Here is a 27,020-nt window from a genome sequence, read left to right on the forward strand (position 1 = left end):
TAGATTATAGAAACATAGTTCTTCTAAAGTGTCCTCACGTCCAGATTGCATTTTTGAAATTCACACTCTGTGACAATCAGGCTTTAGTAGGGTGTATTTCAATTACTACTAATGCTCTTCATTTGAACCTGAAATCATAAAAATTGGTCAGTAATTTCATAAGAGGTATAGCAATAACATACTGAATTTTAGAGAGTCTACAACAACTTTAAATGCCCATTTGAAAAAAGTCTGGAAACTTATTGAAGGCACCTCATAGCAATCCATGCACAGATGCATCACCTCATATATAAGAATTTGTGTTTATACCCTATAGGCAAAAACCTTTTCATAAAAAGAGATATTTTTGTATTTTTTTTTTTTTTTTTAAAGTTTAGAATCATTTTATAGTATTTTTTCTAGTTTTAGTCTCATATATATTCTCCTCATCCTATGCAAATATTGACATAAAAAAATGGAAGACCAAAAGTGACAACTGCTGCTGAAGATGAGCATTATGTTATAAAGAACAAAACACAATAAAAACTATTTCAACTTAATTCCTTTTGACAGCAACCAATGTTGCTCAAAAATGTAAATATCAACTTAGATCACCTTGCCTCAGCGATGCATAACTATTGAGAAATCTGTTATGGTAGGTGAAGAAAAGCAGAAGGTAATATCAAATAAAAAATCCAAATTTTAACTTTTTCAAAGTAAAAAGAATATGTATAAGCAAGAAGTCTGAGGAAAGATTGAATGATGTGTCTGTGGTTTCAAAAGTGATGTTCGGTGGTGGATTTGCTATCTAGAGGATTATCTTTGAGGAGAGGTGTCTTGAGACGTAATTCACATCAAGGGAATCATGCATAGAAAAACATCATTCGATTTTGCAAAGATGGTTGCTTTGTAATCTAATAATAGTTTCAGGTATTTTAGTATCCTAAAAAAATAAATAAGGACATTGCACAATTTTATCCATAATCTTTTGTATATTTAAACTGTGCTTTATGGATGCTTGACATAAGCACTAACCTCCACGATATTATTGTAGCACTTATGGTCAAACAGGCTTATCTAAGTATTCTGATTGGTCATCACTAGGGTTAGGACAACAGCATATACTTTTCATTGTTTTGACTCTCGAGTGTGTATCCGTTGATATCTTATATGCTTTTATATAGTGATGTGGTTCTCGGCTGATTAACTGTCTAATTGTATCGTATATATACTCGAGATTCAAAACAATGAAAAGAATATTCTCTTGTCATAGCCCTAGTCATTTGCGGTGTGGGAAATATGATGAACGTGACCCAAACCACACAGAAAGTAAGTGCAAAAATATAAAATGTGCAAACTGCCATAAACAAAACTTGGCCTTCTCAAGGACCTGCGATGTCTACAAGAAAGAAAATGAAATAGTGTATAAAAACACACCAAACATTTACCATTCCCAGAAGCTAGAAAAGTTGTAGAAAACTATATGGGAACAAAAACATTTGCCAATGTAAAAAAAAAAAAAAAAAAAAAAAAAAAAAAAAAAAAATCCTTTAAGACACAAAGCAAATAAATAATTATATAAAAATAAAAAAACTTTTCACCACTCAAATAGATAACTATAAAAAAGAACTTATAGAAAAGTCGATTAATTTAAGCACAAGTGAACGGCTATCATTTCAAGAAAATCTTTAAAAAAAAAATGTATTCAATAGAAATAAAACAAACCGAATCTATTACGAAAACAAAATTAAATGTGGTCAACAATGTAGAAATGTCCAAAGAGAGTTCTCGAACGGCTGAATCTACAAGTGAAGAGTACCAAAAGATCACCAATCCGATCTCTGGATTCTAATAAAGATATAATTGAAAATAAAACAAAATACAATAAAAAAAAAAAATAAAATAACACAACCTGCTTTGATAACAACATCAAACAAAGGTGAGGAACACGAAGAAATTGAAATTGAAAACAAAACTTCGCAAATAAGCAACAAAAGGAAATGTATTAAAAAAATATGAACACTATTTCACATGTACATATGTGCAGCCTTTGAGATTTGAAAAAAAAAAAAAAAATCACTCGACCGCCGGTCGAGTATGAGGGAGAATTTACTCGCCCCAAAATATTTTTACTCGTCCGACTTTATGTCTTTGTTTCAGTCAATAATAGTAAATAATTTTACAATTCAAGAAATTACCATGTGTATAATCTAACAAGAAAATATTTGTTTAATTCTTGTAAATCAACTATTTTATTACTACAAACATTTCAGTAAATATTCAACAAAACGTTAAACTTCAACACCAGTTCCTTTATATAGCATCATTCATATTATTGTTCCATAGAACTAAGAATCATTTCTTTGGATGCTGATACATAGCATCAAAATGGCAATTGAAATATTAATAATTCAAGACTGTGTTTATTGGTACCGTTAGAAAACGAATATATCTAACTTTATACACAAAGAAAACATAATGTAAAATCACATCCTTGAAATAAATATATTTTAAAATGAAAAAACAAATATTAGAGATTCATTTTTTAATTAAAACATTTCAATATGAAGTCTCAAATTGAAAAATATTTTGAAACACACAATCATCCCGGCAGTTCAAAAGAATCAGAAATAGTTACTTACAATAATTACTGAGCAAAACTCGAAGCGAGATCATAATAAAAATGGACATTTAGCATCATATAGCATTGAACATTTCAGCGAAATTTATATAGATTAACCTAGTAATTAAATAGCTTTGTTAATGAAACAATGAAGGTTTTTTATACATTTATTCTATATTTTTATTTTTTACAAGGCAAGTCGAAATATTATATCATGTATAACATACTACTAATAATCATCCGTCTTGATATTTTTATGTGTTTACATTTTTACAATTCATGTCCAGATTTGTTTATATCCTGATACATTTCTATCTGGAATAAATAATGTTTGTTTACGAAGAAACAAAACTGAAGCGAAAACTGATTACTTACTTGTTGTATAATTTAATTTTCAGTGCGTGCTTGACGGAACGATGCGTTTTTTCCTCTTTCAAATGTTCGTCTTTACTTTTGTAAGCATGAAGTGTATGTAGTTGTAGCATCGAAGAATTTTTTTCCAAATGAATTTCAAAATCAGACAGCTAAATAAAGGCGACATTTTGACTACACTCAGAATGTGTAAATTTGACCTCTTGTTGACCTTTAGTGTGACCACTCTTTTTTCAATACGATATTCCAACAGTCTCACAGCTAGAGATGAAAGAATTCACAATTGATGAGACATAGGTCATTCTAAGTCACCGCATATTTGAGGGTCATAAAATGAATGAGTTCCCCCCCCCCGTTTCTTTATTTAAAGAAATTTTATCAACTGGCGGGCGAGTGATTTACGATTTTAGTCGCCCCCAAGAAATTTTCAATCGACTGTGGCGACCGGTCGTGTAAAGTCTCAAAGGCTGCATATGTGTATGTGTTCCCTGTATTACAAACCTTAGTTCAATGGTACGTGTGTTTGCAAGTCAGGTATGTGCAACATATGTATATATAAATATGTAATTATATATTTACACATGCACAACGTTTGTAGGCTGAATTTAATTTTTAGATGACCCATAGTGGTTAATATATTATAGAACCTAAGCAGCCAAATTAAAATTGTTTATAAAATTGAAAATTTATAATTTGTTAAATATTTAAATATTTTAATATATGAATTTGTTAAATCTATAAATCTCTTAAATGTATTGATTTGTTAAATATCTAAACTTGTTGAAACTGTTATTTACTTTTTGTTCAACTTTTATAAAATTCAGGTTAGCGTTAAATGATCCAAAGTAGGTTGGTGCGCCATAAAACAAAACAGCCCACCAACATACAATAAGAGAAAGAGAAAGTGATAAAAACTTGGTGAGTTATTTGTGAAAATAGAAAAAATTAAATAGAACTTTTTCAAATATAATAGGGTGCAAATATAAATTTGTTGCCCTGAAGAAAGCAACACCACAGCTTTATTTCAAAATTTTTATTGAAAAAATCGATTTAGATAACTTGGTTTTGTAGTAGAGCCGACATTTATTCAATGTAGCCGCCTTCAGCCTCAATCACTGCCTCGATACGAGTCTGAAACTGGGAGCATGTCTTTTCAACAAGCGGCAGCAGGAGCTCTGTGATACTCGGCAGATGGCCATGATCAGGCTGGTTTTGGTGTTGTGAGGGGTCATGTTGGTGATGTTCTCAACTTATAACCAAACAAAGCAGTCCAGCGGGTTCAGGTTGAAGGAGGAGGGGGACCAGTGAGAGAAGGGTGCAAAATCCTTCTGAAGCCGAGCCTGGGACTCTGCGGACTTGTGGGCCGGTGCCGAGTCCTGCTGTCACACTCAGGTTTTGCTAGCAGCCATCTGATTGCACCAAGGGATCACCATACTCTTCAGCACATCCAGATACACTTTGGTTTGAATTTCAAGCCGACTTCAAAGATGTGAATTATCATGATGTGCCCCTCACTTGAAACCACACCAAAGACCATAACCGTGGCTGGAAACTTCATTGAGCTATGCCCTCAAGCATTGAACCATCCGGATTTGCATTTTGAAGGTGAAGGCAATGGTCCTGATGTCATAACTTGGATCGGTAGAGAGCATGAGTTGTACATTGGCATTCCTTCGATCTCGCTCGTTGAATATTGTATCACTTTCAAACATGGCAGAAGGCATCCATCACTCTTGGGATTCGTACACAACTGGCCAACTAGTTGATGATCTGCAACAAAAAAAAAGAAAACCGGTTTTCATCAAATGGAAATGGAATCATGTTGTCTTTTCTAGGGCGATAATTTTATTGTTCCACCTTGTAAATAACTGAAGGATATTTTAGTATGCATTTTGTGTAATTAAAAAAAAAAATCCGTAGAGAAAGAAACGTTGATTAACTCAGCTCAGAGAGTGAAACGTTGATCCACAATATTTGTTACTTTACAATGATTTTTACTTAGTGTTAGTGTATATTTTCTGAAACTGTATAAATCAATAAAATTGTTCTAGAGACTTGAATGATTTAGTTTTCTTTCATTGATTTTTCTAACAATAGTATTTGAATTGTTCTTTCTGAGTAATTTTAACATTGTTTTTATTTGAAACTGGTGAGGTAGGGGGAGTACTCGGCATTGTCCGGGTGTTTGGAGGTGTGTGTGTTAAAAAAAACGTTGGCCGGGTGTTTGGAGGTGTAAAAGAAAAAAAAAGTTTTAGTAGGAAGGTAAGATTGAAGCCCGAATCCTTGACGTGAAGGTGGAAATGAAAGGGGGGAAAAAACAGATACCTAACCATCCTGGCCACGAGGGAAGAGGAATTGATAAGTGTGTTCAGTTAAGGTTTATTAAGCGAAATATACAGGTGCGGGGAAGTGATGTGATGTTTGACCTAGTTTTGCACTGCAAGACAGTTACTGTTTCCCTCGCTTTTCGAAGACGCGGTGAGCTGGTAAAAGTCGGGTAAATTAAATACATACGTGACCCCCGTTTTTAAGTTGTAGATATTTCGATTTAGACGCGATATAAAAAGTTTTAAGAAGGAGCGAGCCGAGCGAGAAGGCCGACGAAAAAAAGCCTTTTGCAGACATGCACAAAAAACGAACATACATACATACACACACACATTTTCGCTTTTATATGTATAGATAGAAGATAGAAGACGATTTGTTGTTAGTCCATACATAGTCTCTTTTATTTATAAACCATTTGTTAATGATAAACTAACATCAGCGAAAGAATGCAGATGACAACGGGATACTTAGATACTTCGAAATAAGGAGCGTTCTTATTGTAAAACGTCGTTCATCTTTAAACTTTTATCATATCAGATTGACAAGAAAGTTCTCGTGGTTTTTAACTTTTCATGACCTTCGGGCCAAGATCAAAGTCTTGTATCTGTTCTGATGCTGTACCTAACTTTTTTCCTCACATTTTTAGTTTCGATTAATAGAGGAGAAATCCTTCATGACTGATGCATTTAAAAAAAACTTTTTGTTACTAACCAGAGTGCCCCTTTTTGGGGAGCTGGTTTCTCCCACATTAAAAACTGATCTTGTATCTAACTCTGCCCCCATAGGGAGGCAAGTAAACAAAAAATAGATCTTAAAATTCTATATATTATATTTATTATAGTCTGTTTGTCTGCCGTCTGCTTGTTCCATTTTTTATTCGAAAATATTGGGCCGATAGGTGAGAAAATTCGTATGAAAATTTACTATGAATGGTGCAGCGAACTATGTATTATGTTATCTCTTCGATGCACTATTTGGAATTAATAGGAATTAGTCATCACAATGCCACATTTACTCTAGAAGTTTCCTCAGAATCTACTTTTTTTATTTTTGTTACTAACCAGAGTGCCACTTTTTGGGCAGCTGCCCCCCCCCACACATTAAAAACCGACCTTGTGTCTAACTCTGCCCTGTCGAGGAGGTAAGTAAACAAAAAACTAAATATATATATATATATATATATAATGATTTAAAGGTTATGAGGGTTTTTTGTAGCATGAAAAACGATGTTACTTTTTGTATTTAATATTTTTATTGTTATTTTTTATATTTCAAGCGGACCTCCGCTCATGGTCACAAAAAAGTATCGAAATGAAAAAGAAAAAGAAAACCGTTGAAAGAACTGGAGATTTGTAGTGTGGACAGCGTTCATTCCTAGCAATCATGTTCGAAAAAAGATATATATATATATATATATATATATACTAGCAGGGGTGCCCGGCGTTGCTCGGGTGTTTGGAGGTGTATGCTATGCAAAAAAAGCAAAAAAACAAAAAAAATGGTTAATTTTTTTAAAACTTTGACCCCTATTATGACCCCTTAAAATTTATTGTTTCAGGCTCAAATCACTTTATTAAGTTAGATCCATGTTCAAGGAACCTATATCTAAAATTTCAAGTGTCTAGACCCAAAATTGTCGGAGGAGTTTGGTAGAGTTCTTAAAGGTCAAATCGTTGAAATTTGACCCCTTAACAGCCAAATTTCTGGCTGACACCCGTCACATCGATTTTCCCAAATCTCAGTACCCGGTATTTCAAATTTCGAGTCTATAGACTAAAAATTGACAGAGTTATTGCGTAGGGAAATGTACACAGACAGACAGACACACAGTTCTCTCCAATTCTCTCTCCTCTGATCTTGAGCACGTAGTACAATGGGGAAAGGAGTGGCTGGTTACTTTTAATGCATCTAAAACCAAGCTTCTCTCTTTACATCATCAACATTCTAATCCACATTTGTCATCAATTGAAATGAATGCCTCTCGTCTTCAGGAGGCCTCAAGTTTTGACAAGCTTCTGGGCTTGACCATTACTCCTGATCTTAAATGGAACACGTATATCAAATCTGTTGCCAAGGCCGCTGGAAAAATGGTGGGATCTTTCTATCGATCCAGTAGATATCTCACTGCTGATGCTATTCTCTATCTATATAAGAGCCAGGTACGTCCAAGGATGGAATACTGTTGCCACATCTGGGCAGGAGCTGCTAGAAAGGACTTGTCCTGCCTTGATAGAGTTCAAAATAGACTTCGTAGCCTCGTAGGAGATGTCCTTTTCTCCTCCTTGCAACCTCTATCTCACAGAAGAGATGTTGCGAGTTTGTCTCTGATGTATCGTTATTTTCATGGAAAGTGTTCAACTGAGCTTCAATCTATGGTCCCCCCTCGCCAAACTTTCACAAGAAACACTCGTCTAGCTGTAAACACTATCAATAATTTCCCCCACTCTTTATCTGTTCCTAAACCTAAACGTAGATTCCATGAACAAAGCTTCTTTCTTAGAACTGCACGCCTGTGGAATTGTCTTCCGTTTTCCTGCTTTCCGGCTGACTACAATATGGTTGTGTTCAAGTCTAAAGTAAATAAGTTCTTGATGAGCCGTTCCATATAAGTTATTAAATTTACCAAATTTTCATTACTAATGATTACTATATTGACCAATTTCTACTGTACACTCTTTAACCCTTATCCTTGCGTGGCCTCTGGGCCTTGATAATGTGGTGATGCCTTTGTAAAAAAAAAAAAAAAAAAAAAAAAAAACTAATGTTAAACTGAGTATGAGGAAGGTGAATTTCAATCTGTTATGAGTTAAGTCCGAACACACATCTAATGGTCCATTGGCACACGTTTTTTTTTTTTTTTTTTTTAATTATTTTTTTTTAAGAAGATAAATAGAAATGCCAGTGATATTGCATCAAAACTTGTTTGCTATGAAGGTAGTGGTAAACAAATTGGTTTCATTAAAATTGCAAAATAAGATATTTGCTCACTTTTGTCTGTTTTGCAAAACGTGCTGAAATACTTTTTAATTATAAGTAATTTCATTAGAAAACATGAGTCAAAAAATGTTGTTGATTATGAAAATGAAAGATCTGCATTTACGTGTAATTTATTTTGAAAAACTTGAGAATAACAGATTTAAGAATCAATAATTTTGGTTATCAGAACGGAAGCAAATTTTACATACAACGTAATTAACTATGTGCATGAATAGTGGGATTCAAAGGTTTGTCACATGAAAATCAAAGAACTATGAATATTAATTATAATGTTCTGTGAGTATGAAGTTTATTAATGACTAACGCTTGCTGGGTTGTAAAATACGTTTAAATATATTTTGATTCATGTAGATTTCGTATTTATTATTACAGAGCCAATTCTCTCTTGAATATTATATTGCATTTAATATATAGCAATGATTTCCAAAGTTTAAAAAAGAAAATAACTTGGGTGCCATCAGATAGAATCGAAACCAAAACATTTTGTGTTCCAGCCACATCTCCTACCAATGTAGCTATCAAAAGATAGGTCAGAAAGATTTAATATTAAACAACTTCAAGAAATCAATTGACCTTGGGCATAAAGAAGTAAAAAAAAATTAATTGAATTTGGGTATAAAGAAGTCGAAAAAAATTAATTGAACTTGGGCATAAAGAAGTAAAAAAATTTTTTTTTTTTTTTAATTACATTTTCACCCCAAACAAGGCAAATTGCCACTTTGGTGTAGGGAGCTACTATCAGGGGAAACAACTACTGGGGTACTATGTAGGGATTTGGGCAGCAAAATGTCAGTTCACGTTACACTTGGACTTCTGCACGTCAGTACTGTTGGGGAAGCATGAACCTGGAATGGAATTCCAAAGTCTAGCGGTTCTGGGGAAGAAACTATTAGAGTAGAAAGATCTTTTACATCTAGGGATCTCTACAGTGTGGGGGTGGGATTTAGCAGCCTGTCGGGTTTATCGAAGGTGCTCACGTCGTGGGGGAACAAGTGATTGCAGTTCGTCAGAGCATTCACCACTAAAATACCTGTAGAAAAGGCAGAGGGATGCAACATTTCATCGATGGGACAGAGGCTGAAGCTTAGATGCCAGTTCAGGGTCTATCAGGTTTGCAACTCTCTTTTGAACTTTGTCAAGGAGCAAGAGACTAGTAGCAGATGCACCAGCCCAAATGTGACAGCAATACTCCATACATGGGCGAATGGTGGCCTTATAGAGGTACAGGATATTTTCGGGTGTTAGTAGTTGTCTAGCACGGTAGAGAGAGCCCACCTTTCTTGCAGCGGCCCTGGCAATGCCTTCAGTGTAATTGTTCCAACTCATGTTTCCTGTGAACATTAGGCGAAGGAGTTTGAAAGATGTACTGTCAGATAAAGAGTCGTTGGCCATTGCTATAGGTGGTAGAGAGGGTTTCTTGTAATTATTGAATGAAACTAGTTTAGTCTTGATGACATTGAACGTGACCAACCATTTTTGTCCCCATTTCACTACTGATTGGAGGTCTTCCTCTAGTGTTTCTGCCATTTCTTTAGAAATACGTTCATTCGTTTTCTTGTCGTGACTGCCATAGAGTGTAGTGTCATCAGCATATATACCCATCTCAGAGGCAATTTTGTCGGGGAGGTCATTTATGAATATCAGGAACAATAGAGGTCCAAGGGTAGAACCCTTGGGCACTCCCGCATTTATATCATATTGTTTAGATGTACGACCGTCGAGGACAACCTGGATTTTTCTTTTATCTAAGAAAAATTTAATTATGTTAAGTATTCTACCAGTGATACCGTATGATCTAATTTTCCTGAGGAAACCCTCATGCCATACCCTGTCAAAAGTCTTAGATATATCTAGAGCTCTGCCCTCCCCCGCTTTGTCCAGTGAATGGTATATACATTCAGATATTACAGTTAGGATGTCTGCTGTGGAACGGGCCTGTCTAAATCCATATTGTTGGTCAGTCTGAAGTTTTGCATTTGTAAGGTGATGGACTAGAGCATGATTAATTAAAGTCTCAAATATTTTGGCAAAAAGTGGGAGGAGGCTAATGGGGCGATAATTTGATGGGTCAGTCCTTTCGCCAGAATTCTTGAATACTGGTACAACAGAAGCAGTTTTCCAACAGCCCGGAAAGCAAGCTTCATTAAGGTATTTGTTGTAGAGTTTGGAGAGAACTGGAGCTACTTCGGCTGAGCACTTTTTTAATAGCATAGCTGGGATGAGATCGGGTCCACATGGTTTTGAAGTGTCAAGGTTTTTTATGATGGCATGCACCTGAGCAGGGGTGATTTTCAGATCATCTAGCGTGGCGTCTGTCCGCATAGGAAAGTCAGGTAGGGGGTGGTTGGAAGGGTCCAGTGTGGAGTTTGAGGCAAACCGACTGGCAAGCATGTTAGCCTTGTCGGTTACTGAGGAGACAACCTCGTGATTGTTGGTTAGTGGGGAAATTGTTGATTGCCCATTATTTACTACACTGTTGTAGAGTTCCTAGTTTTTGTGCTTCGATGCGTTTTTTAGTGGTTTCCGTAAATTCTCTCTTAGCTGTCGCTATTTCTTTCTTAACGTTATTTCTAGTTTCTATATACCTCAGTCTGTTTGAACTGGACTTATGTCAGTTTAATCTGCGGTATGCATGCTGCTTTTGAGCAATAGCAGTTGCGCAAGTCGACGTAAACCATTGGGGAGAGTGGGGCTTACTATAAAATTTCTGCATGGGAACATGCACTTCGATTGCAGTTTTGAACCAGTTAGTGGTCTCTAATTGAACTTGGGCATAAAGAAGTAAAAAAAATTAATTGGATTTGGGCATAAAGAACTAAAAAAAAAAATAAATAAAAAAAATAATTGAACCTGAGCAAGCGCAGAAAGAAGTAAAAATATGTCGGTAAGTTGAAATGAACAGTTTGAATTTCAACTTGCCGATATATGTCTGTACGCGTTATTCATCCATCCAAACGAAAAAAAAACATCTTTAATTTGATTACTATTTCCTGTTAATTTGAGTGTTATGTAACCAGTAGTTTAAGAATTTATCGGTTAACTGTTCAGACATACAGACAGACGTTTCCTGTTTAATTTATATAGAATATTAATATCTTAACATTCATATTATTTTATAGCTAGAAAAGTGCATCTTTGCAGCAATGTATTTATGTAGATATTTGTGAGGGAGAGGATGATTTATCATGTCTATGCAAATAGTGAAAAGAAGTTAATATTTCGTCTGAATGATAAAAATAAGAAATAACCTGCCTTTCATTAATCTTATCACTAATAAATTCCTTTGGCAATACGAAAAATAAAATAGAAATGGTATATGCACAGTAAGCTAATAAAACCAGTAAAAGTCAATTTATAGTCTAAGTACTAAGGTGAGCTAGAAAAGTCTGCGAATGATATTGGTCTTTACATAAATGTGAATAAGACAAAGGTTATGACCTTCAATGTGGATGGGAAGATCAAAACACTAAATGGAACAACACTGAAAGAAGTCACTGAGTTAACATACCTGGGCAGCAACATTGTTCCACGGAGAGAGATATCGAAATTTACATCTCAAAAGCATGGGCCGCATTGGATAAGCTGCATTTAGTATGGACTTCGAGGCTAATTGACAAACTGAAAAGGCAGTTCTTCAGAGCAGTGGTGGAGTCTGTCCTTGTTTACAGAGCTACAACCTGGACATTCACCAAAAGATTGAAAAGAAAACTAGACGGCATGTACACCCATATGTTACAGTGTTAAATATATCTTGGCAAGATCATCCCACGAAGCAGCAACTTTATAGCAATCTACCTGCTATATCTACTGCCACCAAGGAGCAACGTTTACGATTTGCTAGTCACTGCCAGAGGAGCAAGCAAGTGATGGTGAGAAATGTATTGTTGTGGACCCAACGGCATGGGCGCACAAGCATAGGATGACCTAGATCCACATACATCAAACAAATTGCACATGACGCCAACTGTGATCTGATGCAACTGAAGGAAGACAGGGAAATCTGGAGAGAAAGAGTCCCATTGGTCTGGGCAAGGAGCCTGATCAGATAGTATTATATAGCCTAAGAGACTGTTAAAAGTGAATTTTGCAGATGAGAACAGCTTAGATGAAAGGAAAGAAATATATCCTTTTCACAAGTGACCATCATAACTCAGAAAATAATCTCCCATTACCTTAACAGCTGAGATGAATTATAAACAACACAAAATGCTGTTTCTTTATATTGTAATACTAACACTAAGTCTGTGTGGCAATACAATAAAAAAAAGATGGAAAAAAAGTGAGGTAAGAACACTGTTAAAAGTCAATTTACAGTCGAAGGAACCAGGAAAATCAATTTCACTAAAAATATTCTGGTCAATCGAGTAAGTACTCTCTCACTACAGAGAACATCGCAGAAGGCCACATCTACCTCTCTCCAAGAGGAAGTGATAATATCTGAAAATATTGCTTACTTTTACGTTTAGAGATGTGATGATTTTTAAATACCACAAAACTGCTGTGTTTCTTTTTATTCTAACACTAACCCTAAGTCCCGATGGCAATTATAAAAATACTAAAACATCATGTACACTGTGGGCATACTAGAATCATAAAAATTTCTAATCTAACTTATAAAAGTCAATCATGACAAAAAGTATCTTGCTTAGTCTGATTATCACTCACTCAGACAATAAAGATTTCTTCCCTCTAAGAAGAGGTAGTAATGCCTGGGAAGATGTTCTCCCATTACGTTTAAAGCTGTAATGAATTCTAAATAAAACAAAAGTGTTGTGTTTATATTCGCACACTAACATTATGAGAACAAAAAGAAAAAGATGGAAAGGCATAATGCTTAGTTTTGAGTAACCTTTTCAACCTTGTGTCCTTTGCCATGGATTAGAGTGAGTCAGGCAACAGGCAATAAGCCCATCCCCGTTTTGAAAGTAGGTGGTAATGCCTGGGAAGATTATTTGCCCGCATGTCTTGCCACTATTTCCAAGTATGAAATTTATTTAAGAAATAATTCATTGAATTATTGATGCAGCATGGGAATGCCTATTTTGAAAATTATTAATAACAGTTTGTAAGAGGGTAGATATAAATAAGCAGCTGCAATGCCATAGTGACCGACAGTGGAGCTGTTACTGGTAGACGGATGCAACAGCAGGTTAACACTGATTGAACAGAATGCATTCCATTATCCCAAAAATGTAAGAGAAAGTCATCTAATTTTGATTGGAAATCACATGTTTAAGCACAATGTATTTCACTCTTTTAAAAGCAAAATGAGCCTTTAAATGTAAACGGAATTGACCGTGAATCAAAGTTTATTATGAGAAAAATATTATATTGAATGTAAAAAATAAAAGAAAATAAAAAAAGAAAATAGGACTTTATAAATAATAAGTTAATTTATGAACGATTATGTTAATGAAACTAAAGACTGCATATCGTTCCTGTTAATCAAATATGTCTACCTTTCACTACAGTATATACAAACAAAATCCACAGTATATACATAGAAATCGTTATTTGAAGAGGAAAAATAAAAATGTTCAACAAGTAGTTCAATGTAACCAACATAACCTGCAAAGCAAATTGTTTCTTACATAAATCTTACTGTAATAGTAAATGCAATAAAATGAAAAAAAAAAAGCACAACATATGAATAATGTAAGCAACTATTATCAAACGAATGTCTTATTGATTCCAAATACTGCTCTGTGTGTGATGAATATGAATTTGCTAATCTGCTATTCCATCAATTGACAATGTAAAATGAAGTCTTGGGATTAGCTCATCTAAATGCTCTATAGAAAGTGAAGGTGACAATGGAATACTCTGCTGACTTTCTGTATCAATGACCATCTTAGAAGAAGAAAAATAAAAAATAATTTTCGAAGGTATTCATCAAAATTGATACCAAAGCACATTTGCATAAAAAGTTTTTTGATAATTTGATTAAGTTGTAGAGCTGACATCTATTCAATGTAGCTGCCTTCAGCCTCAATCACTACCTGGGTACAGGTCTGGAACTGGGAGCATGCCTTTTCTACAAGTGCTGGTGGAAGCTTGGTGAATACTTGGCAGATGGCGGTGATTAGGTTGCCTTTTATGTTGGGGAGATCATGTTGATGATGTTCTCAACGTATGACTAAACGAAGTCCAATGGATTCAGGTCAGGGGAGGAGGAGGGGTAGTGAGAAGGATACAAAATCGTAGCACTGCTGAAGTCAAGCCTGGATGTCTTTGGACTTATGAGCTGTCACCGAGTTCTGCTGCCACATTCAGTCAGTATCCACCTGATTGCACCAAGGGATCACCACATCCAGGTACATTTTGGTGTTGACTTTCAAGCCGAGTTCGAAGATGTGAGGTAACATGATGTGGCCCTCACTTGAAACCACACCAAAGACCATAACCTTGGCCGAAAACTTTGTTATGCTGTGCCCTCAAGCGTTGAACCATCAGGATTTACATTTTGAGGGTGCTGGCAATGGTCCTGTTGTCATGACTTGGATCGATAGAGAGCATGAGTTGTACAGCGGCACATCTCCGATCTCGCCAGTTGAAAATTGTGTCACTTTCAGACATGATAAAAGGCTCCTATCGCTCTGGGAATTTGTACACAACTTTCCAACTAGTAGATGGTCTGCAACAAAAAAATAAGGGCCGGTTTCCATCAAACGGAAATGGAATCATGTAGTCTTTTCTTGGGCAATAATTTTATCGCTCTACCATATATTAGTAAATATTTAAAATGTCACATACCGAGAAGAATAGCTGTTGTTATTATAATGTGAATAATGAATTTCAGATACAAAGAAACATTTCATTCTATCCATAATTAGCTGTACATATCCAGCATTGCCTAAAAACATTTTCATTTTAATCTTTCCGTTTCTTTGTTCTTTTAGAATCCAAAAACAACTTTAGAGGATGTTTTCTCTCTTCAATTTATAACTATCCATACTCAATCTTACCCTGAAATCTAAAATATCTTTCTGTAGGTCTTTAATCTTAACTCTTATAATTTCTTTAAAATTTTCTCTTCTATTAATCAAGACTAGCGGGACCTGTAGAAATTTCACAGGGGACTCTTTCATATGTAATATAATGATGTTGCCATACTGTATATGCTCAGCTTTGATACTTTTGCAGTTTCAACTACAATAATATTTATCTAAACTAGAAGGACGCCTGGCATAGCTCGTAAATTGGCCTTTATGATAAATATGATATTTTAATTTATGCAGATTTCGTATATATTATATCGAGTTAATGTTCTATCGATTTTTATATATTATAAAGTTGCGATTTCAAAAGTAAAAAAAAGTATATCCATATGACTTGGGTGCATCAGCTTGAATCGAAACCGAAACCAAAACTTATGAAAAAATATATATTTTACTTCAGTTCCTTCAGCTATAATCGAAACTGAAACCAAAACTTGATAAAATTATTTATAAAAAAATAGATTACTAGTTAACTCAATCATGGTGATACATTTAAGTAATAACGATATGCATAAAATAAATTGCAATTGTTAAAAATTCCCCTTCTACAAGCCAACAAAAATTCCTGCACTGACCTGATAATATAAGTTCATGTTATTTTTTTTATCAGTACAACAATGGCGTCATCCTCATCATCATTATCATTCACATAATGCTCACTTCTGTTCATTTTTTCTCGTTTGAATAACAATAATGATTTATTTTCAACTACCTGAACCTACCCAGCACTGTTCAGGATGCAGTGAAGTCATTTTACTTTAAAAATTTTATTTGTTTGTACATTTTAAATTTGAGGTAGAAAACTCCTATTATATTCTTAAATTTAAAAATGAGGATTTTTCTGTTTAGGTGATTATTTAAAAATATTTTATTTATTATATTGTCAATAATATGGTACAACAACATCAAGTGAAAATTTCATAATCAAAAATAAAGTTTGTTTTGTAAGTTTAAATGCTATCTAAGTCTAACTTTGAAAACTCGACACGATAACTTTATATATATTTGGCATTATTATATAGCATACTGTGCACATTGATGGTGTCCGTTTCTCTCAATCCTGAATGACAACAAATGAAAGTTGGTATTAAAATGATGGAGTGACAAAGAAAGTATTTCTACTTTGTATAGTCTCATTATTGGCTGGATATCACAAGTGGTGGGGAACACATCTTTATCGACAGTTTGAGGCAGTGTTGCCAGCCTGTCTGATATCTCTCTTTCTCTGTGAATTATCCGGCTACAAATAATCCAGTGTCCCTTTGTTCAATTTTGCTATTTTTTTTTATACCTTGTTCAGACACCTATGAAATTCACATCCAAACAATTTCAATGCTGTCACATGGTAATCAGGCAGTGTTGACCTGAGTTATCATTTATTTCTTTCATCCACCTATCATCTAGAGTGATGCTCAATGCCTTAGCATAACACAATCTCAAATGTACACTTTGTAGTACATGACAAAAGTAATGGATTTCATTTATATTTTTGTGTTATTACTGGCAAAGAAAATCAGTGTTGAGGTCAACTCTAGGATATCCAGTTCTATATTTTTGTGCCAGTTTTGTTTTTTTTAATTTCATTTTAGCAATCTTTTTTTACTTGACTGGAGGGAGACCTACTTCTATAAGAAGTGGCTTCCTTTGATATAATGACCTCTAGGTTAACTTGGGTCAGATTTACACCTTGTGTCATATCTCTACCTGCCTGTCAAGTAAGGTTCTAGCACGAAGACAACAGTGACTTTTCATATTTTGTTATAATTTTGCCATCTATCAAAGTAGGAGTTTTTGATTGGCCCAGTGGACACTGTCATACAAGGTGTAAACTTTAAGCAAAATTCCAGCTTTTATTTTTAAATCTCATAAAAGCGAATTTCCGTTTAAATAATTTCAGTCTCATGGATTTGGGTTCTCTGCTTTTTTATTGAAGTCCACTATTTTTTTTAATGAGAAGGAAACTGATTTTTGTCGAATCGTCAGAGTCTAAACTGTAGTTTTTCATCTGTATTTGACTTTTTTTTCTTACTTTATTTTCCTTTCTCTTTTCCTGTCCTGTCTATCTTTTTCTGTTCATCTCATTTTGCCTTGCCATTTTTTTTTTTGGTCCCCCAACAAAGGAGGGATTGGACCTAGAAATTCACTCCTGTCCATTCATCTTTTCATTTGTTCACACTTTTCTTGATAACCACACCTTATATTTTTTTTTTTTTTTTTGCACAAAAATTAATCATGGGGAAAGTAAATTTTTGCCAGAACGTATTTTCTAGGCTAACTCTGGTTGCCCCCCTAGGGCGCATTATGGGGGTAAAATTGCTCCGAAATTGTTCACTCATGGAGGAGGACCCTGCATGCTTAGCTTGTTCTTATTTTACAGTTTTCTCTGGAAATTGAAAATGTTAATTTTGCTTTGAAGATTAATACTCTAAACGATTTATGATGGGGATAGGGAAGCCAGACGAATTTTGTTTCACCAAAGAATGATTTTCTCTGTGTCATTCTATTAATTTGGACTTTTTTTATCTTTTCTTGCAACAACTATATAAGGTAGTAATTACGTAAGATACAGTTAAAAGATTCAGCATTCCTATCCCATCACAGGTAACAACCTGACGAAGGCCAGAGGAATAGTTGTTGGCCGAAACGTTGTGAAATAACAACTATTAAAGTTGAGAATGATAATCCACAAATAAATAAAATATACAAATTACTCATCTCAAAAAAGAATTCCAATAATTAAATAATATATGATTGGATTTGTCAAATTTTAAATTATCCAAAAAGGGTTTATATGCCGTAAAATAGTTTAAGGTCATATCCAGGACCTATCACCAGTGGTGAGGCCCCAGCTTGCGGGCTTTGGGGAGTGTGGAGTCACCCTTTAATTGCCATTGCTCCCAGGTCCACTCTGACCCGGAGTGGTAGTACCTGTTAGGGTCCCAACTATGGGTTAAATAGAAACCGACTTGAAAACAACAAACATATTCTATTAAAACATTTTTCTTCAAAATCCTTGAATTCGGCATTAAATAACCCGAAAAGGGTTGATATGCCGTAAAACAACCAACCAACATGCCGTAAAATAAAACAACCAATCAATATACCTGCATTATGAATTATGAAATTTGTTATACCGAGTTCAAATCCTATCAGATACATTGTAGTCATTTACATGTTAATATTGTCAGAAAACATATAAACTCACAATTTCTAAGCGGATATGAGTAAAATAGCAATGTGTGTTCAACTAATCGTATACAACAAATTGTTAAAATAAGTCTTGTGTTTCAGTATTAAAATAATTCCAAAAGTACGGTAAAATAGACAATGGAAACTGTCTGGCAAAACATCCAAATGATAAATTATTAACTCTTTTTACATATTTTTTTTTTTTTTACCATTTAAATGAAATCATATTTTCCATATGTCTTTCGAAGATCATTGAAAATATTTTGTTACATAAGTGTTGGCATCTGTCGGTATTGGCCGCAGACTGAGAAATCAGAACATGGCTCCAACTACAAAGACTGATATTGATGAATTATGACGTCTTGTTTTCGGAATCAAAAGAATTAGGCCGGAAGATTGGACATCTTCATGCATCTATATCATCTTTATATTGGAGGAAATTCAAGAAATGGATTCCTTGTCATAATTTGCTACAGACTTTTAGACGTAGGTCATTTAAAGTACAGGTTATATTTAGAAAGATTGCTAACCTTTTCCATTTTCGTTTAGGAAAGGGTTATATAAATCGACAAAGTCTTGGAATACTTCTGAATATCCAATTTGATATTTAGGCAGACGTTCAGCTATCATCATAATCATCATCCTAGAAAAATAAGCATTATGTTGAATGAAATAGTAATTTCTAAGACCAGCTAAATACCAGTATTAGGGAAAACGTTATATTATCAATAAGAAAATAATGTTAAATAATGTGTAAATTCGTAAACCAACAGATTAATATTATTAATTAAAACTAGTTGGACCTTGTGGAAATTCTGAGGAACTTTCTGCATAACTTATTTTTAATAAATAAGGGTTAATACTATTAAGAATATTACTTTATCTGTTTGTGAAAATAATTGTCATTATTAGCTAAATATGCTTTAAATAAAACCAATATGTTTCTTATTGATTCATTTATTTATTTAAATTATAGAAATTTAATTATTTTTTAAAGCAATAAATAATCTCTGTTTTCATATCTTAAAAATAGTTGTTAGCTTAATAGTTTTAAAATCAATAAAAGAAATGTCACTTTTGGAAATGTATTTATTTAGAACTGTACTGTTTTAGAAAAAAAGGACAACATAATTTCGGAACAATTCATTTTAAAATGCATAAAGTCAGAACTTTTATTAATGACAAAAGATTAATCACCGATTTTTCTTTGTTCATCAAACGATTTTATTTTTTTAAAATGTGTGTAAATGACTCAGCATATAGTTATAAAGATAACTAGCATTTCATTTGGAGGTGTATGTTGAGCAAAAAAAAAAAAAAAGCGGTCAATTTTTTAAACTTTGACCCCTATTATGACCCCTTAAAATTTATTGTTTTGGGTTCAAATCAAGTTATTAAGTTAGATCCATATCCAAGGAACCTATATCTAAAATTTCAAGTGTTTAGACCCAAAATTGTCAAAGCTCTCAAAGGTCAAATCGTTGAACTTTGACCTCTTAACACCCAAATTTCTGGCCGAAAACTGATCACAAAGATTTTCCCAAATCTCAGTACCCTGTAATCAAATTTCGAGTCTGTAGACTTAAAATTGACAGAGAAATGTACACACACAGACACACTCACTTTTATTGATATATAGATTTAGCCATGCTTAATAAGACAATCCTGTTATTTATATATGAATGCAATAGCATGTGTGTTATTTTGTGTGCCATCCTTACATCTTTTTTCTTCCGAGTGACTGTCATTTAATTGTTATGACCTTCTATTTCTTGTAATAAATAATTTTATTAAGAATTCTTCATAAGTTTTGGTTTCGGTTTCAATTATAGTTGATGGCACTCAAGTCATCTATTTTTTTTATAAATAATTTTACCAAGATACATCTAATTTGAACATCATATCTAAAAAATAGTAATGTCTGTGTTCCTCACAACTGCATTAATAACCTAAAAACACCCGTGACCGCCCCCTACCATGAAATGACTCTGACCACATTAACAGAGCAATGACACCACAGGTGACAGTGCCCAACATTTGAAGATACGCAATTTGTCCTCCAGTGCTTACCCATGTCAAGAAATGACAGTAACAGTCGATTTCATGTGCAATGTGACCCGATACTGGTTATGATGAATATTTTCAGATAAAGCTAGTGCCTAAGAGTAAATGTAAATAACTGCCGCGATTTCATTTCAGAGCAATCCAATAGAGGCAGTTACTAGTCATGGATGCCAATGAACTCTGGAAACTAACGGTGTAAAGGCAGCCAAGATCTACCAGTAAACTCCAGTAATTGCCCATAATCACAAGTAAATGCAAGTAACTGCCTCAATACAGCAGTAACTGCTAGTCACCACCAGTCACCATCACATGCATCCAATGGCAGTTAGTGAATTGCCAGTGCAAAACAGTAAACGACAGTTGAAGACAGACGATTTTAGTTAGAGGCATTCCAATGGCGGCCAATACTGATCATGGTAGGCAGTGAGTTCCAGTCGTAAAGGTAGTTAGTGCTCAATAGTAAACAGCAGCACCGACCAATACTTGTACTTGCAAGTAATTGCCCCAAACCAGCATTAATCACCAGTAACCGCCAGTGCTGACAACCACGAACAGTTGCTTCTGCTAGCCATCACTGTCAAAAAACGCCCGACAGTGGAAACCAGATGATTTTGTTTTGGCCATGGCCACCAGTGCCCTCTAATTTTCATCACCGGCAGTGACCACCACTATCAACCGTAGTTTAATTTGTTTTTTATTTATTTATTTTTTTTTTTTGGAGGGGGGTCCTTTACAGAATTTCCTCTGGCTTTGTGTCATACTTCCATTGAGCAACGCCGATACACGGACCGTGCTCGAGTATATATATATATATATATATATATATATATATATATATATGTGTGTGTGTGTGTGTCGTAGTAAACAACTGATGATCCCCGAGAATTTATTGTAAATTCGAGGAAGCATGTTTATTCAACGCTTGCAGGAGATTAAATGACTTACTGACAAAATAATTTTCTAAGGAAAGACTATAAAATATTTGTTTTTATTATTATTTGTATAGTTTTCAAGGTAATATATATATATATATATATATATATATATATATATATATATATATATATATATATATATATACACACACACACACACACAATAAATTCCTTCATTCGTTTTCTTACAGTGAATTTTAAAAGTAGGCGGAGAAAAAAAAATGGAATAAGATAAGAAAATGGAATCTAAGAAATAGGCGATTAGTGACACATGGCGATTGAGACGGGAAGGTAATTGGGCAAGTGCACGAAAATGTTTTCAGGAGAAACCAGAAATAAAACATTTAGTGTAAAAAAAAAAAAACAAGTCTAAGAAAAGAGTTAAAATAACAAAAAACAAAAAAAAAACAGAAAGCTCTATTCAAAAGATATCTGGGAATGTAGATGTGAAAAATTCTAGCTATGGAGACTTAGAATGGAAATAAATTTGATTTTAAAAATCAAGTGTAAGTAGAGAGGTTTTAACAATGTTATGTTATTTGTCTGGCACCTCACTTAAGCTAAGTAGGTGTAACAGTGTGTGTTACAAGTTGTTTCTTTTCTTTCCTTCATATGTCATATCTTCCCTTTCTTGTCTCTCTCTCGCTCTCTCTCTCTCTCTCTCTCTCTCTCCCTCCCTCTCTTCAGTATTCAATTCCTTTTTCTTTTCTTTTTTTTTTGTTACGACCAAAACATTCAATGTCATTTTTTAAATATTTCTTTTTCAAATAACTGTTTTTTTTTTCTCATAAAAAAGAGTATAACACAGTACATTGAGTTGATTTATGTTTTAAGCTTATCCATTTCCCTTCTTATTCTCTTTTTCGTGTATACGAGTGCTATTGAACAGGGTGGAACGATAAAATTGTAACCCTAGAAAAGACGACATGATTCCATTTCCGTTTGATGAAAACCGGTTTTCTTTTTTTGTTGCAGATTATCTACTAGTTGACCAGTGTACAAATCCCAAAAGCGATAGGAGCCTTCTATCATGTCTGAAAGTGACACAATGTTCAACGAGCGATAACTCACGCTCTCTACCGATCCAAATTATGACAACAGGACCATTATCAGCACCCTTAAAATGCAGATCTGTATGGTTCAATGCTTGAGATCACAACTCTATGCATCAGATGACCCTTTCTGGCCACGATTATGGTTTTTAGTGTGATTTCAAGTGAGAGCTACATCATGCCGCCTCACATCTTCAGTCGGTTTGAAAGTCAACACCAAAGTGTACCTGGATGTGCTGAACAATGTGGTGATCCTCTGGTGCAATCAGATGGCTGCTGGCAGACCTTAGATCTGGCAACAGGGCTCGGTGCCAGCCCACAAGTCCAAAAAGACCCAGGCCTAACTTCAGAAGGAGTGCTACAGCTTTGTACTCTTCTCTCAGTGACCTCACCCTTCTCCACTGACCTGAACCTGCTGGATTATTTCGTTTATTCATGTGTCAAAAACATCACCAACATGACCTCCCTTCTGCTGGCACTTATGGAAAAGATATGCTCCCAGTTCTGGACCTGTATCGAGGTGGTGATTGAGACTGAAGGCGGCTACAGCTCTACTACACAATCAAGTTATCTGAATTGATTTTTTTTTTTCAATAAAAGTTTTAAAATAAGCTCTAATGTTGTTTTCTTTAGGGTGAGAATTTTATCGTTCCAATTATATATATATATATATATATATATATATATATATATATACATGCACACGCTGAACATAATCGGCGTTGCCTGGGATTCATCAATGTTATTTTAGTATAAAACGATTTTGCTTGCAAATTTTTGGACTCATACAGATTAAAAAAAAAACAAAAAACATACCGATAAAAAAAAAAAAAATTTAAGGTTTTAGTTAATTATCTCAATAATTATTTAATTACAAGTTAAAATAAGATAATAAATATAACGTATTAGTCATAAGAAACACATGCATATACAAAAACACATGATGTGGTCACAAAATGAGAAGAGATGGGAAACCTGCACAGTAATAAATCAAATAAGAATGATAAATCATATTTTAAGTTAGGGTTTCTTAAAGTGGGCTCCACAAAACCCTAGGGTTCAGTGAGCGAGGCTGAGAGGCTCTGGAAGTTTTTCTTAAGGGGGACCAAATGCTTTATATGGATAAATTAAATGGCTGCAGACATTTGATTATTGATCTTTTTTACTGGAAAGTTGGTTGGTTGGTTGGTTGGTTGGTTGTTTTTGTTTTATAGCATTTTTCATTTGAACGATGGCTGCAAAACATTGAACATATTAAGAGAGCATTATTTATCGAAAGGAAAACCAAAAATTATCTCTTTATATACTGAACTAACATCACTAAAACATATGGATTGGTTCGTTGGTTGTTTTTATTTTACGGCATATCAACCTTTTTCAGGTTATTTAATGCTAAATCTAGTTATTTTGAGAAACGATTTTTAATGGAGTAGATTTTTTTAAGTCGGATTCTATTCAACCCATAGTTGGGACCCTAACAGGTACTATCACTCCGGGTCAGAGTGAACCTGGGAGCAATGGCAATTAAAGGGTGGCTCCACACTCCCCAAAGCCTGCAAGGTGGGGCCTCACCATCGGATATAGTTTTAGGTCATATCCAGGACCTTTACTGGAAAGAGATATGATACATAAATACAAGCGTAAAGAGTTTCAGGATGGTTCATGAAAAAGAAAATAAATTAACAAAGAATCCAACATATTTTGATTAATCAAAAACAAAAAATGGTCGTAATCATTATCATTAGTTAGGGTTGAAATTTAAAATTAATATTTTTCATATTTATTTTAGAAATTATCTTCTTAGTGCTCCGTGAAAAGCCTTTACCCTGGGTTTTTTTTTAATTGTCATTGTAGCAATCTTCTTAACAGTAATTATTTTTTGCAAACTTAACCAAAAGACGTTTTAGTGTTCTAATCAACATGCTGAGAAAGATTTAAAAAAACAAAACAAAAAAAAAACAAACTAGATGGATGTGTCAGATACCATGTTATTAGGTCTGAATTCGAAAATCTGGCTGATTAATTAATTTCATATATTATTCACAGGGTGATTGGAAAGTAGCTTCCTATTATTAAGTGCTTATAATTTACTTACAATTTATTTACATGGAACATTTTTTTTCTTTTTTATTAATGGAAATATTGTTAATTGATTAATATTAGTGCTTTGATATTTGTTTAAATAATTAACAATCATATCATTAGCGAACTTATGCGTTTAATTCGTGTAATGAATTCCTTTTTTATTGGGGATCAATATCAGTGGGTGTTTATGCCTAGTACAAACATTGATAATGACATTTTTTTTTTATATAAATCACTGCTACTTTCTTCTGCTGCACCATACCCACTCTTCATCCCCCTGATGCCTGCCTCTCCTGCCGACCATCAGCCTCCTCTTCATAGCTATGCTTATCTTTTACAATCACACAAACACTCGCTTCTGTGCCATTTAGACTTTCCTTTCTTACTAGCCATATTTGTATGCATAAATACTTCGGTTTTATCTTGGTCATGCCTTATATTGGAAAAGCTGGAATAAATTCTTTAGACGAAATATCGATCTCCCCATACATGTTTTCCTATTTTATTTTGTTCTACAAAATATTCCTCTCTTTTGGTTTCACGTACACATTTTTTTTTTTTTTACTCACGCTAACTCCTAACAAGGCGTATCACCACTTGGACGTAAAGGGCTACCATTTAGGACCATGCTTACGAAAGTTGGTTTACATTAGATTTAAACTTCTGCATATCAGTACTGTCAGGGAAGCAGGTAATAGGAAGGGAATTCCAAAGTCTAGCTGTTCGAGGGAAGACACTATTAGAGTAGAAACTTTTTTGGCATTTAGGGACCTAGGGTGAGATTTTGTTGTTAAGCGTGTTTGTCTGGGATATGTACATTGAGAGAGCACAATTTTTTTCACTTAATCACTCATATATATATATATATATATATATATATATATATATATATATATATATATATATATATAATAGCAAAGCTGATTTCCCCTATTTTAGCGGATAGTATTGGTTTTGAACCAAAAGCTTTATATGCTAATCTGTTCTGCCAACTCATTAGGCCAAGTCCTCAAGCATATGGATCTATTTTATTTTCTTACATTTTCTCTGGATAAGGCTTCTACTATATCTTTCACAGAGAACATTGGAGTCATTTTCACTCGCATCATAATATCTACTCCTACCACTTGACCAGAGACCAATTATTCGTGGCATAATAATGCCATGAACATAATTTTCACACTACTCTTCTTCTCTGTTACCCTATTCTTTCGTCAACAATCTAGTTTCCGGGAATATACAAATACTGGTTTTGCAATTCTAATATGATCACTTAATTAGTACTGCTTAAACATATTGATTTTTTTTATATACATTCATTTTGCATTTTTAAACATCATACTATTTCAGTAAAAACAAAATACAAACATTACAGGGGCAATTCAGAGAAATTAAATTAATTCAGATTAATATTTTTCAAACTCAGATTGTATTAAAAAATAGCGGACTACACTTCTGTTTTGATTTCTGAAGGGGTAGCTTCATACAATTTCTATAACAAAATGATATTACTGTGGCGATGTTTTTGGGTAATTAAATTAGGATTTTTTTTTTAATTAAAAAAAAAGAAAACTTTAACAGCTATATAAAAAATGTACAATTTTGTTATTTGAATTTGGGAAATAACTTTTTCATTAGTTATTGGTAACAAATAAGTGTTTTATGTAAAAGTTAAAATATGTTTTAGTAAAACATAAAAACATTAAAAAAAAAAAGATATGCTTACATTTGAAACTTACTATAATCGAGCCTATTTAATGTTTTGTTTTATTTTTTAAGTAAAACATGTTTTTAAGTCATTTTTAAAACATTCGAGAGTAATGCCAAAATACATTTGGAATAATCTTGATGACTGTCTTCAAAATGGTATAAAGATTTACAATGTAACGTTTACTTTTAGACATTTATTTTCGGCAAGTGTTTCACTTCAAAATTTTATTTATTTTGAGTCAGCAAATATTTAGTCGATTCAATGAATTACAAAAACAAATTTCTCAGATCTATTCAAGAAAAATAGGAATCTAACACCAACGAAAATGCAATACAGATTTGTTTTTATGATAATTGATAATTTGTATTGTTCATGTCTTAATTGTTATATTCTATAACGCTTTGGCCAATCTAATCTTTGAAGAAGGTTGGGGTTCACAAAAGCTGAAATCTTGTGAATATATCAATCAAGATGAGACTGGGGGCTTGAAAAGTTCTTCTTTGTTAATCCTTATCTTTTTTTTTTTTTTGTTAAAATGAAAATTACAAGCTAGTTCATAAATTCTAGTCAAATTTTAAACATGCAAGATTCGTCAACTATCGTCTAAAAGTTGTGTATATGTTCAGCATCAAACATTCTTTTAATTTAATGACTATTTCCTCAGAACAATTGTAATTATCTCCCTTG

The 27,020-nt window shown here is 33.8% G+C and overlaps 1 protein-coding gene and 1 long non-coding RNA gene across 5 annotated transcripts in view; one reads left to right on the top strand and one right to left on the bottom strand.

The window, feature by feature from the left end:
* Positions 1–27,020, top strand: part of LOC145269813 (diphthine methyl ester synthase-like) — a 902,043-nt gene that overhangs the window by 556,383 nt on the left and 318,640 nt on the right. The window lies entirely within an intron of this gene.
* Positions 3,662–27,020, bottom strand: part of LOC145269803 (uncharacterized) — a 58,127-nt gene continuing 34,768 nt past the window's right edge. Inside the window, exon 2 of the long non-coding RNA XR_013865251.1 lies at positions 3,662–4,744. This is a non-coding gene — a long non-coding RNA (uncharacterized LOC145269803). The remainder of the gene's footprint in view (positions 4,745–27,020) is intronic.

Source organism: Euprymna scolopes, chromosome 4 (genome assembly GCF_053919585.1).
Source record: "Euprymna scolopes isolate OS-2025 chromosome 4, ASM5391958v1, whole genome shotgun sequence".
Classification (NCBI taxonomy): Eukaryota; Metazoa; Mollusca; class Cephalopoda; order Sepiida; family Sepiolidae; genus Euprymna; species Euprymna scolopes.